We start from the raw sequence: 6,986 nt of genomic DNA, 5'->3' as shown, positions 1-6,986 counted from the left end.
GAAGGTCCCTAACTCAATACTTACTGGTTCCAACAATGGTGTTGCAGAGAATGAGACCAGGTCAACTATGTGTGACAGATGGAAAGGGAAGGGGCAAAGGCAAGTTTCTGGAGGGAAGACTATAGCTAATCTAACTTCAGTCTTAATGTTTTAGTGCCAGTTCAGGAAAAGAAGAGGGGTGTGAGGCAAAAGTATCTGCCCTTTCTTCCATGCTGTCTTCCGTCTGGGTCCTGCCCAGGCTGGATACCCCGTGCCCTGGGGTACATCAGGGCCTTGGTGACAGGAAGCCCTCTGCAGTCTGCTGACCCCTCTCCTCTGCCTTCCATCCTTAGTATTCCCCCTTTCACCGTAGATAGGACCCTACTCCCTATCTTTCTCCTGAGTCTAACTTCAGTCTAGATTGGTTTTATAAGCTCACATTGTTCCCATTCTAGAACTCTTTCCTCAAGCCTTTGGGATGCATGTTATGAGACCTTGCTTCTCGCTGCCTCCCTCAGTTTACTCTATTTGTTTGTCTCCACTAGGAAAAAGAAAGAAAGAAAGAAATGGAGGGGAGCAAGTGCTATAATTTTGGAATTCCCAAGCACCACTAGATTTAAAGGCTGTTCCCATTCTATTCTCTTCCATTCTCACAGTTGCCCCTCTCCCATGAGTTGTCCCTTCTACCCACTAGTTTCTCCTACTCTCATTTCTGGGAGGCATATGGGGTTTGGCCCTAGGAGGAAATCTCAGGGACATACATAAAATCCCTTCTTGGGGAAGGATGTTCATGCAAGGCATTTTCCCAGCATCACTGCTCAGTAAAAAACCACCCAAGAGTCCTGACTCCTGGCCTGCAACCCAATACTTATTTTAGGATCCTGCATTAACTAAAACCCACAGGTGTCTGAGGGTGAAGATAGGATGGATGAGACGGGGTTTCTCCCAGGCAGGATCTGGTCCCACTGAAGGTTTGAGCTAATTGAAAAAAAGTCATTGCTGAAAAAAAATATGATCAGGGTCACAGGGATCTAAGTGGGAAAATATCATGAGAGGTAGGGAGGTGCCCGCAACCTAGGAGGCTGCTCATTGAGGTTTTGGCTAAAGAAATAAGATCAAGGTCCTGAAATGAAAGGAAGTGGCCGATGTGAGATTGTCACAAATCCTGGTTGGGACTCTAGGATCTGGAGAGTTGTTTCTGGCAAGATGTGAGGGCAAATGAGGTAGCTGATGTGAGCTTTTAGGGGGTCATGAGCAGGAAGATACGAGAGGTTGTGGCTATAGTAAGACAGTTGGGAAGATATTTGAATGGGGGTAGATGGACATTTGGGAAGAAGATTGGGGGCCAGACCCAGACTGAAGATCCCTCCCTCCATACACAGTGTAGACCCATAAGTGGTGAGGCTTGTAGGGGTCTCTGAGGAGGGAAACCGAAGACAAAGCCTGGGCCACCTCCCCAGAACAGATTGGTTTTCCTGTCCAGAGTCCAGCTTCCTCTTTTGTCCTCATGTCATGGGGGGAGGGCATCTCCCCAGGAGCTAGAAGCTGAAGGAGGAGTTCCTCAGTTAGGGCAGGGCCAGGATGGCTGGCTGTCTAATAATGTCAGTTCTAAATCATGGACATCGCAGTAGGAACTAGGTATAAAAGCTTAAGAATTTAGAAGCAAAAAGGGCTCAGACTTCAACCTGACCCCTTTGGCCTTTTCCTGAAGGGATAAACCGTGGTAGGATCTTCCTGAATGAGGCCAGAGAGATGATAAGCTCATTCCCAGGCCTGAGTAAAATACTCTTCTCCTTTATGGAAGTAACATCAGGCTGGAGGTTAGGAGATCCAGGCTCTTGTCCTAGATTTGCTCCCAACTCTCTTTATAACTCTGGTCAACTTTGTCTCTCATGACTCAGCTTCAACATGAAGGAGTTGCCTATCAATACCTCCACGGAGCATAGAGAATACTGATAACTCTGACTCTCCTTCAACCACGAGGCTCTTCATAGCACTGGCCTCCACTGTGAGCCCTCCTGTCTCATGCCAGCCTTGATCTGACGGCTTGAGTGGTCTCTGAGTATCTGTCCAGGGATAGGAACTGTGGCCCCTTTCCCCAAAGTCCAAGGATCGATATAGGTTGAGAGATGAGAAGAGGGCAGAGAGTGTGGGGGATTTTGACAGGGGACAGCAAGATGAGGTAGTACCCTGGGCCCTGCTCTAGCTCTGCCCCACTGACTGGAAAATAGATGCCGGAGTTTCCTCCCTGATGTTTTTTTCCCTTGTGGAAACCCCCTTAGGCCTGGGGCGGGGCTGAAGGGACAGTGTGGCCCTGGGTCTCTCTGTGGGTATTTTCTGGGGGGCGGGGGGGGGGGCGGGTAGAATTGGGAGGATGGCACTTCTGTACAGCACCGTGTGAAATGAGCAAAGGCAAAGGAAGTGCCACTTCACAGGCCTTTCGTGGGGCCCTGGGACTCCTGAGCTGCTAGGGGGAAGGGAGGAGGAAGCAAGTGTTCAGCCTTCCTCTGTGCTGCTTGGTGGGGGAGGGGGTGGCCTCCTTAGCTCCCCCAGGCAGAGCTCTCCTGGCCCTGGGGCTCACCCTTTGTGGAGCACCCCAGGTGCTGGGGATGGTGAAAGATGGAAGGGAACTCAGACTTAGTGAAAGGGTCCCATCCTCACCACAGCTTTCCCAGCTACAGCTGTCTTGCTTCTTCCTCCTCGCTAGACCCTAGTGGGTAGAGTCAACTAACCCTCTTACCCTACCTGCTGCAGTGCAGGAAGCCCTGCAGAGGCTGAAGGGTGGAGAATGGCAAGAGGTGGAGAGTTCTCTAGCATGGGTTTGTTTTTGTTTGTTTGTTTGTTTGTTGTGTGTGTGTGTGTGTGTGTGTGTGTAAGGCTGGGAGCTAGGCTCTCTTGGGTCTAGTTCCCTGCTGATGGGGAGAAGGGAAAGAAAGAGAGAGACTCAGCCCTTGGCCTGGTCCCAGCCCCACAATGATCTCATGTCTCCCCCAGCTTCCTCCTCCCTGCCCAGCTGCAGCCAGCTGCAGCCTTTTTGAGCCTCTTCGTATCACCTCTCCTCCATCCTTCCAAACAAATCATCAGACTCACAGAGCTTCTGCAGCCATTTCCAACACTGACACTGACCTTACCTAACCCTTGACCACAGGTCTTCAGATACCCCCCATCCTTAGCCTTATCAGGACCACTTTTCCTACCCATCTTCCTCATCACCTCTAGCCTTGCTGTGCCTGCTTCACCCCTCTCCCCCTTCCAGTAGAAGACAGGGCAGTCTAGCCTATATGTGTTTGATACCCGAAATTGTGTTCCTCAGCGGGAGGAGGAAGTTGATTGCCCATGTCTTGTGTCTCCTGGGCCTATGACTCTTCCTTGTTCCCAGAATCAAAGTTTGCATTGATGGAGGAGGAGATATGTGTCAGTCTGCAGCTTTTGCTCAGCACTCTGCTGGACTTCTGGAAGTAAGCAAAAGAACAATTTCCCTCCTCATGAGGCATCCAGTTAGTTCAGCGCAATGAACAGTAGAGACAGTGCTGGGGAAGCTAGGACAGGAAAGGGGGAGAAGATGGGAACAGATCTGGGCCCTGAAAGGCTGGGAGGATCGGACAGGGGTGAGCAGAATTCCTGGAGGAGGAACTCCCATGTGCAAAGACATGAAGTACAAGTGAGTCCAGTTATTGACTGTGTTCAGCCTAAGGAGACAGATCCCCAGGACCTTGCCCTCTAGGTCCTCCCAGTATAGATAAGATTCAGAACAGCCTCCATGTCTTGGAAGATACAATGTGCCTGTGAGAGAAACAGGAACCAGACCTTGGATGGGATAAGTCACTTGTGACCTCGGTGATTTGCCAAAACTTTCCTGGAGGAGATGGCAATGGTGCTTGGCCCTGAAGAACCAAGGGGTGGGGTTCCTTTAGGCCACTGAGGACTTCTGAGCTGCCCATTGGGTATTGGAGGATGGAAGAGGGGAAGAATGCTGGATTCCCATGAGGACAGGGAATATTGCTTGCTGTTTGGTGTGTTTTGGGGAAGAGAATGTGGAGACTGCTTTGGAGGTTCAGGGTGGTGTGGCCAGAGTTCAGGATCAGAAGGCCCAGAGATGGATTAGGTAGAATGCGTTTCAGTGAGGGCTGCAGAAATGGAGCCCCATGTCAGGGAGGCAGGATAAAAGGCTGTGGTAAGTTGGTTCCTATTGCCTTCACACTCCCCCATCTCTTAGGGCCCACCCCTCCCCTCCCCCACTCCCAATTGGGACACTTCCCCTGCTCTAACCGCCACAGAGATCTGGCAATCAGGCAATCCTCTGCTTCCTTTCCCTCCCCACTTCTGGGCCTGCCTGAGGCACACCCCAAGACAAGGTCCCACTAGGTACAAGCTGGGCTCCAGGAACCACACTCAGAGTTAGGTCCCCATGGACTGTGCTCCCCTCGGCTGGGTTCCCTGCTAGAGTCAGGTCAAGCTGGTACTGGGAAGAGAGATTTTTTTGCCTACCCCAGTCAAAGTTTTTGGCTGCCACTGCTGTCCAAAAAGATTCAGTATTGCTGTGTTGGCCGTGGGAGTGTTAGTTCAATTCTAGGCTTTTGAGGTAACTGTCCAGATCTCAGTAATGGGGCAGAAGCAAGCAGATCAGAAGACAGTGGTTGCACACTCCTGTGTTCTCAACCCTGTGCTCAGTTTTTCTTTTTCTTTTTTTCTTTTTAATATATTTTATTGATTTTTTACAGAGCGGAAGGGAGAGGGATAGAGAGTTAGAAACATCGATCAGCTGCCTCCTGCACACTCCCTCTGGGGATGTGCCCACAACCAAGGTACATGCCCTTGACCGGAATCGAACCTGGGACCCTTCAGTCCGCAGGCCGATGCTCTATCCATTGAGCCAAACCAGTTAGAGCTGTGCTCAGTTTTTCTGTAGAAGTGTTGGGGGATGCTCAAGCTCCAGTATTGGGGAGGCATCCAAAAACTAGGAAACTTATGTATGACTATTAGGGAAGGAGAATCACAAGGAGCCAAAGAAGGGTTAAAAGGATTGGCCTTGCTATGGAAGTTCAAAGAAAGGAGAAGTTAGTAGCCTCATGGGGTTCTGAAGCTCTGAGGTTTAAGCTAGGCCTTGAGGAGTCAGGAAGATTCTAGAGGCAAGAGGGAATGGCAGCAGATGGAAGAACAAGAGTAACAGTTCAGAGGCAACAATCGTCCTGGTTTGTTTAAGAGGACAGTGAAGACCCCTCTGGAGCAGGAAACTGGGGACTCACATTTGCAGAATACCCACATTTACACATATATTGTACATTAATGCACTTAATCCTTATAACACCTTATGAGGTTGGTTTTATTACTTATCTCATAAGTGGCAGGACTAGGATTTAAACTCAGGTCTAGCTGACTCTAAAATCCCTACCAGAGTATGAAGAACTCTGAATGCCAGGATGAGAGACTAGGCATGCTCTTAATTAAGTTAGGAATAAAAAGTCATTGTAATTTGGCTAATAATATACAGATCTGCGACCATTAATTTACTTACTAAATAAAAGTTCTTTTTGTTTTTATTGATTTCAGAGAGGAAGGGAGAGGGAGAGAGATAGAAACATCAATGATGAGAGGGATTCATTGATCGGCTGCCTCCTGCACGCCCCCTACTGGGGATCAAGCCCACAACCCGGGCATGTGCCCTGACCAGGAATCAAATTGTGACCTCCTGGTTCATAGGTCGACACTCAACCACTGAGCCACACCAGCAGGGGCCAAAAGTTCTTTTTATAAAAGTCATCTAGTAAGTCACAGTTAACTTAACTCTAACCTCAAGCAGGCCACTCTTCTTATTTGGCCTCGTGCAGCATTGACTATTCCTTCTTCCTATGTGGCACAGGTTAGACCCTACCCTCCTTAAATGGGCTGTGGGAACCTATTTGATCCAGTACAGGTCATAGGATTTCCAAGTAAACATTTGTCCTGAGAGAGGGGATACGCTCTGGGATAAAGTACTAGACTGATGCCACCACTCAGACACCTATGTATTCAGTGCTTCCTGCCTATTGGGATGAAAGGCTTTGCTTCTGTGTGCACAACTTTCCAATCACAAAGCACATTCATTCCCATGCTGCTGCTGCCCTTTGAGTCAGGGAAGGCAAGTATTGTCATTCCTACCGTACAAGTAAGAGAAGTGACTTACTTGCTCAGGGTCACGAAGTTGGCTAGTAAGGGGTAATGTGGAGGCTGTATGATGCATTGAGGAAAACACAGACTTTGGATGGCAAAACGGGTTTGTGTCCCGACTCCCAAGCTAACTGGCTGTATGACACTGAGTTACTTTAACTATGAGTTTGTTTCCTTATCTGTAAATAGACATAGTATCAATGGGTTGTTATAAGGATCAAATAACAATGCCACGTGATCTATGAAGCGTACCTTGTGAGGGCTTTTTATCAAAGGCCAGAGTCAGCAGGTGAACCCAAGAGGCCACATTCCAGAGTTTGCTTCTCTGCCCTGTACCACACTGCCCCTGCTCTGCTTGTTTCTGGACACTACCTCACTCATGATCCTTTTCCGGTGTCAGTCCTGTTCCCTTGCCAGCCCGGAAGCTGCTGCCCTCTCCCTCCCCACTCCTTTGAGGGCTGATTTACTGATCGTGGGTTGATAACCACCTCCCTAGAGAGCAGCCTGGAGCCACTGAACTTCCAGTCTCTTGGGCCTTGTGACTGCTGTCCAGAGCTCCCTTCTTGCCTTCCTGCCTGGGCCAACCCAGTGCTGGGCCTGTGGGGGAGGAGTTCCCAGACATACTACCACACCCATGCCCCCACTCTGTAGAACTAAAGATTTACAGACCCAGGAGTTCTCTCAAAATGCTCGGGTCTCCCAGGTAATTCAGGGGACATAAGTAACAGCACCAACCCCTGCAACATGCTCTCTCCTTTCCCCAAGGGAGGAGCCACAGAATCCTAGAAGAATGTGTCTTAACTTGCCCCCATGTATGCAGGTCTTATGCATTTGCTGACTGACTCAGCCCCCCCCCCCCC

General features: G+C 49.5%; 1 protein-coding gene across 2 annotated transcripts in view; it reads left to right on the top strand.

Annotated features, from left to right (window-relative positions):
- The first annotated feature begins 2,805 nt into the window (after nucleotides 1-2,805).
- Nucleotides 2,806-6,986, top strand: part of RHOG (ras homolog family member G) — an 8,146-nt gene continuing 3,965 nt past the window's right edge. Inside the window, exons 1-2 of one of the 2 annotated variants that reach the window (XR_001362292.1) lie at nucleotides 2,806-3,437; nucleotides 5,530-5,549. The gene's annotated coding sequence lies outside the window, so the exon portion shown is untranslated. Of the gene's footprint in view, nucleotides 3,438-5,529; nucleotides 5,550-6,986 lie in introns of those variants that run through there. The other variant, XM_005867142.2, reaches the window with a different exon arrangement.

Source organism: Myotis brandtii, unplaced genomic scaffold (assembly GCF_000412655.1).
Source record: "Myotis brandtii unplaced genomic scaffold, ASM41265v1 scaffold244, whole genome shotgun sequence".
Classification (NCBI taxonomy): Eukaryota; Metazoa; Chordata; class Mammalia; order Chiroptera; family Vespertilionidae; genus Myotis; species Myotis brandtii.
Note: the sequence above shows the minus strand (reverse complement) of the source record. Positions and strands in the feature narration are given on the sequence as shown.